The sequence below is a fragment of the Pseudochaenichthys georgianus genome, chromosome 5, assembly GCF_902827115.2.
Source record: "Pseudochaenichthys georgianus chromosome 5, fPseGeo1.2, whole genome shotgun sequence".
Taxonomy (NCBI): domain Eukaryota; kingdom Metazoa; phylum Chordata; class Actinopteri; order Perciformes; family Channichthyidae; genus Pseudochaenichthys; species Pseudochaenichthys georgianus.
Genome location: NC_047507.1, coordinates 41552434 through 41558433, shown reverse-complemented (window position 1 = coordinate 41558433; position 6000 = coordinate 41552434). Strand labels below are relative to the sequence as shown.

The following is a 6000-nucleotide window of genomic DNA, read 5'->3' as shown; positions in this document are numbered from 1 at the left end:
GGTGGGGAGAGATGGGGCTTCAAGGTTATTTGTTTTAAATGTGTCTTGCACACAATAAAATAAAATACAGTATACCACAAAACCAATAAGACACACAGTGACACATGGCACACTAACAATCAATCATCGTCCAGCCTCAGCTTTGGTATTATTTCACAACCATATTATGGGTTTATTAGACTGAGCAAACATAAACATATGTGGTGATCCCACGGGTTCTTGTTTGCAGACAGCGGCGATTGGAGCATCCGGAGGCTGCACAAAAGTCCGGCATAGTCAGGTACTTCTGTAAACACAAAGCCAGCAAATTCCTGTATCATAATGCAAGATGTTTTTAACAAGCCAAACCACTTGGAAGAAATCATGTGTAACTTAAGTTATGTTGAAAAGAAAGAGCAGTTCTGCCTCTCCCACTGGTGTAAAGTTGCTGGGTCAACTTTGTAATACTAGGTCTCACTGACAGCCTCTTGTTATTAGCCAGCTAATAAATACAACCACATACACAAAGAAAAGCTGCAATTTCAACATGTCCAAGCATCCTGTATCATAGCCATGCTAATAATGTTTATAATAAACCAAACCGTTTGTAAATCAGTCAAGATTTCAGCGAGTTAAGAGTATTTTTGTGCCGATCACTCACCTGACAACAGCTACCATAACGCGAATCAGAGTAACTGTTGACTGTAGCAAGATGGCGGCCAGTCAGCTACGCTGGAAAATCTCCCATGAGCCATCTAGTGTTTATATATATCTATGGTGGAGGTGTCCTGAGAGTGGAGGTCTGCACCGGAACTGTCCTGAGAGTGGAGGTCTGCAGGCAGGCTCCCATGGACATTTTGCAAACAGGTTTTTTGTTCAAAAATAATATTATTTTACGGTTCCAGCTTCTTAAATCTGAACATGTGCTGCTTGTGCTTAGAATGTTTTTAAAAAAAAATTGTAAAATATTTTAAAGGTTTTTTTTTCTGCAATGACTACTTGAATAAAATAATACATTTTCCTAATCATACTTAAATACTTTTACTTGGATATGATTCTTGATGCAGTACTTTTACTTGAAGTTGAGTATTAAAACAATCAGGATTAAGTACAATCACTCAGGTAACAAATGTGAACAGTTTTTCCATCACTGCATGGCGTACAGAAAATGTTCATTCCAGCCATCCCAGCCTTATGCTAAAACAATCTTGTGTAATCCTGCATTATAGATTGGTGATTGTTTGAAAAAAGCAAAACCTTATCTTTGTTGGACTCCTTTGTTTCTTTGTTTTAGCTAACTCACAGTGGGATGTATTGTGGGGCATGCACCCCCAAGGGTGCTTGAGGGATATGTTAATGGTAATCAATTCAACCAGTATTAACATCATAGCGTTCACCCTTTTAATGAGGCATACAATTTATCTCTCTTAATAAAAGGCAATGCTGTTGGACGGGTAGGTAGAAGACTGTAAGCCCGTGTAATTAAATGTCAGTGAAGTGACAAAGCTGTGGGAATCAAGCCATCCCAGCTGTGATTAACAGTCTAAAGTGGGCTGCGTGTCTCCAGCTGTCCACCAGGGGTCTACCATGCACCAGCCATTTCTCCTGTGGGTAATGCTGCCTTCATGTGCTAGGGGAAATATTAGACTTCAGATACATCGCAGCCCATATTGACACAGTGGAAAAGTGTAGAAGCTTATGAAAGGAACTGATTTCCGTAAATGCTCGTATTTCCTAAACAGTCTTGGAAAATAAATAGAGCTAAAAAAGCTTTCCGTGGATTAGATTAAGTTACATTATTAGTGTTTCCCTCCATGGCCATGGTCCATGAGGTGTGCTCGCGGTGGTTTGTTGGCAAATTTAGATCAAATCAAAATATACTGTATTTACTGCCAACTTGGTAACACCACTGCAGTTTTTAAACAGCCATTAATATATCACAGTTTGCATCTTAGACCATTATAGCTTATGCATTTACACACAAGCAGATATATAAACACAACTCGTGTTCATTTTATTTTTAAAACACATTTTACCTGTTTTTCGAAAAGAAAACGGTATATCTACTTTACTTTCTAGCTTGGTTATAGAAAAAACGAGGAGCACTTGAATGCAGCCTGATATATCCCCTCTCGTTCCCCCTGCTGAGAGCTGAGCGCAGCCCCAAACCTTCCACCGCTCACCGGCTACTACATGTGGGGGAGAGCCGGAGCAGCAGCCCAGGAGGACAGAAACTACACTTAACAGTAGCCTACTTTTTACTGCATGGAATAACTGCACAGATTTTCCCGGCGGCGGTAGGTGTGTGAACTAGTGAAAGTTGAAAGTGGACAGTTGCAAGTCTGGACTAAACGAAAATGGAATCTGTTATCTCGTAACGACGAGTAATAACCTTAAAATACGTTTAGCTAATGTGTCTGCGCATACAAGCACCGGTTACAGATACATGGGATACTGAGTGAAACGGTGAAGAGGAGGTAGCTTCGCTGAAACGAGGAGTGAGCAGCCGGGGACTGAGAGCTGTTCACCGGGCAAGGTGAGTGCAGTCTGGCCGGTGTAGTGTATCCGCCTCCGCTCCGCTTTACTCAGGTTTTTATCTGTTCGGATTAAACTGCCTCTGTTTCCACGTGCTCCGTTTCTCTATCATGTCTAAAACGATATCAATGGACGCTTTTCCAACCCTTTGCCACTGTGTTCTCCTCCAGGCTTTGCGTGAATAACTCCATTAACTGAGTTGGTTAAAGCTAGCTGACTTTCTGTTGAACTTCTCAGTGCCTCTCATAGTTGGCTAACTTGTCCAATACACACCCAGGCGCTCTTGCACCAGCTATCATTGATAGAATGAGGTGTGACGGTATGTAATGCGAAGCGGTTCAACACTTCTTTGATAGAGGCATACTGTTAGTACAACATTGGTCAGCATGTCTTTATAGACTGGCACAACAGCTCAGAGATCAGACAACCAAATCAAATCCTTACTCCAGTCTATCCAACAGAACCTTCCCGAAAACAAGCTGCCTTCTCCTTGAAAGCGGTCACATTCAGCCGCTCCAACACACTGCGATGTACTATGGAGATGAACCAGGACTGTGTGATTAACGCGCCAGCCACATGCATCCATTTTTTAAATCATCAGATGTAGAAAAACTACTCGGATATTGTACTTGAGTTAAAGTACCAGAGGGTAGGAATACTCTGTTAGAAGTAAAGGATTCTGCAGTAAAAATATAAACGTATTGGCATCGAAATATACTTAAAGTACCAAAAGTAAAGTAGTGATTGTGCAGATTGGTCCATCTCAGAATAATATATATGATATGTTTTATAATGATTGATCATGAAAGTGTTCTCAAAGCTGGTGAAGGTGCAGCTAGTCTAAAGTACTTTGTAGACTGCAGGGTAGCTGGTGGAGGTGCAGCTAGTCTGAAGTACTTTGTAGACTGCAGGGTAGCTGGTGGAGGTGCAGCTAGTCTGAAGTACTTTGTAGACTGCAGGGTAGCTTGTGGATTTACTCCAGGTGGAACTAAAGTCTGATTCAACACTTGATTATATTTCACATCATTCATCCAGATCTGTGAAGTAACTAAAGGGATTAAATTCATGTAGTGGAGTAGAAGTACAACATTACCTCAATATTGTACAGTACCTATGTAAATCTACTTAGTTAATTTACATCAATGTAAATCATGTTATTATGTCTGTATCATCTGTTTGCAAAATGTACTAGAGAAGAAATGTGTAACATAACCTTTTTCTATAAAATACAAAACATAAATGGCCAGCTTTTATTATGAGATATATTCTGTTTGTCAAAGCATCCTAATACAATAAGTTCACAATCTAAATAATGCGTCAAATACCTTATCTTTTAAAATCATTATTCATTTGTAGAGAATCGCCATTAAGGAGGAAGGTTCTTTTAGTGCTATACTTAATCATTTTCTAAACCCTCATATTCATAATCGTTAAACTGCAAACATTGCATATTGGTGTGAGTTTATTAAGCAATGAGAAAGGACCAGGTGGAACTCCTGCTGGGCTCATGCTCATGCTCCTCCAGATCTAAGGTCAGGTGGGGGTCTTCTTGTTATTTTCTTAACACCGTAACTGTATTTCATTGTTAACTCTTTTACAAGTGTCCTGGTTGAAGGTAATCACAGGGGTTGCCAGTGAGCGACCTCTGTGGTTTTCTCCCCCATGGTTGAGGGTCTGCTCACACTTAAGTGCCTTCTTAACCCATGGCCATCTGCTCCTCTTGCCTCCATAACAGAATTGGTGGCTTAGTATAAGCCAGGAAATGATGTGGAATATCCCCTCCCGTTGATGATGATGATTGCTCATTTACTTTAGGTTGTTGGTGGCATTGTGAACATACAGTAAGCCTGTTCCCAGACATGGTGCTCTTGCGCATACTTGAATGATTTGTCTGCACATCTTAATGGAAGCTCATTTAACATGTTTAGTTTTGGGGCCGTTTGAGCCTTCATTTGATGGTAAAAGAGAGTCAGGGGCATTTTCACCCATGTGGTATGGAACCTATCCACTTGGCCATTGCATTGCCTTTTTAAAGTTTCTCAAGTTGTGGAGGCTAAGCTTCTTTTAACTGCAGCACAGAGCCCTTGTAGCAATATCATTGAATGTCATTTGGTGCATTGTCACATTGTTAGTTTTGTGTTGGACCCACATGAAACTATCCCTAGTTTGTTGTTGTTCTAGTTCTAGAGTAAAGATAGGCTGCATCTACTGAAAAACAGCCAAGCGGGACACGTATGAGTACAGTTTTCAAGTGCTTCCTCAAGTGAAGGTTGTGGTTTATGCCAGAATCTGAGTGCATGCAATTGAGTGAGATGGATGTTTGAGTGTTAAGTGGAGCACATGTTTTAATTTCCCCCGAAGTGAATGACTGCTAGTTGCCGGCATGTTCTTGTACCTGGTGAAAGTCAGACCCCAGGTCTCAGAGCTGCCTGGACTTGTTTAATGACCTTTGGCCCCGTTTATAAATGCCATCATTATGGTGTGCACATTTGACCTTTTACAGGCTTGACCTGAGATGGAAAAAGAGGACATTTTAAATAGTGGTGCACGATAATTATATATTAGGAATTATGACGTCATCCCGATAAACCCGATAAAAGTATTAATAGCCCCGATAATATACAATATATTTTTTGGGTAAAAAAAAAGAAAAAAATACTGCGGTGTGGGTTGGAATGAGGGGCGCTTGTTTTTCACTCGGCTCCTCCCGTTTTGCCAGTAGTGTGGTATAGTGGTTTAGGAAGAGGGGAGTTTTTCACAAATCCAGCGCTCCCTAACTCATGCCTGGCTGTGACGTAAATGGTGTGCGGCCGTGAAGCCAGGACAGTAAACAAACATGTCGTCGGTAGAATGGGACTATTTCAAAGTTTCAGAGTTAGATAGTTCGCTTGCTATTTGTATTAACACATGCAATGCAGAAGTTCCACGAGGAGGGAAAAAGGCAACGAGCTATAATACTTCCAACCTGATCAGTCACCTGAAACATCGCCATGGCTACGATGGTGTGTTAAAAGCGTACGAAGACGCCTGCGCTGCTAAACTAACGGCGAATCCAAAGCCAGCTGCAAAGGCACCGGGGCTTTTACCTATCGACGAGGCTTTTGAAAAAGGCAAGAAGTTTATTTGGGAAAATAAATATGGTCACTTTGAAGAGTCAAAACTGTTCTTGGCTTTGTTTTGTTCATAGTAGTAATACTCATGTCATTTGCTCTTTTTTCTACCACCAGGTGTGCAAAAATTACAGGTACATTTAATATATATATATATATTATGGTATCGGTATCGGTCTTGAGAAGCAGGAAGGTATCGGTTTCAAAAAACCAATATCGTGCATCCCTAGTTTTAAATGGTGCGAGTTCAATGAAGAAGGATATTGGTTCTTCGAGAATCAACAACGGTAATATTATCTTCTGCGGAGTTCATTGGAATAACATGGGTGATTAGTTGAGTTTATTGTTGTAGTTGTTAACAACATGTTTATTTATT

The 6000-nt window shown here is 40.7% G+C and overlaps 1 protein-coding gene across 1 annotated transcript in view; it reads left to right on the top strand.

The window, feature by feature from the left end:
- The first annotated feature begins 2110 nt into the window (after window positions 1–2110).
- The window catches only part of plxnb1b (plexin b1b), a 135867-nt gene continuing 131977 nt past the window's right edge, over window positions 2111–6000 (top strand). Inside the window, 1 exon segment of the mRNA XM_034082633.2 lies at window positions 2111–2515. The gene's annotated coding sequence lies outside the window, so the exon portion shown is untranslated.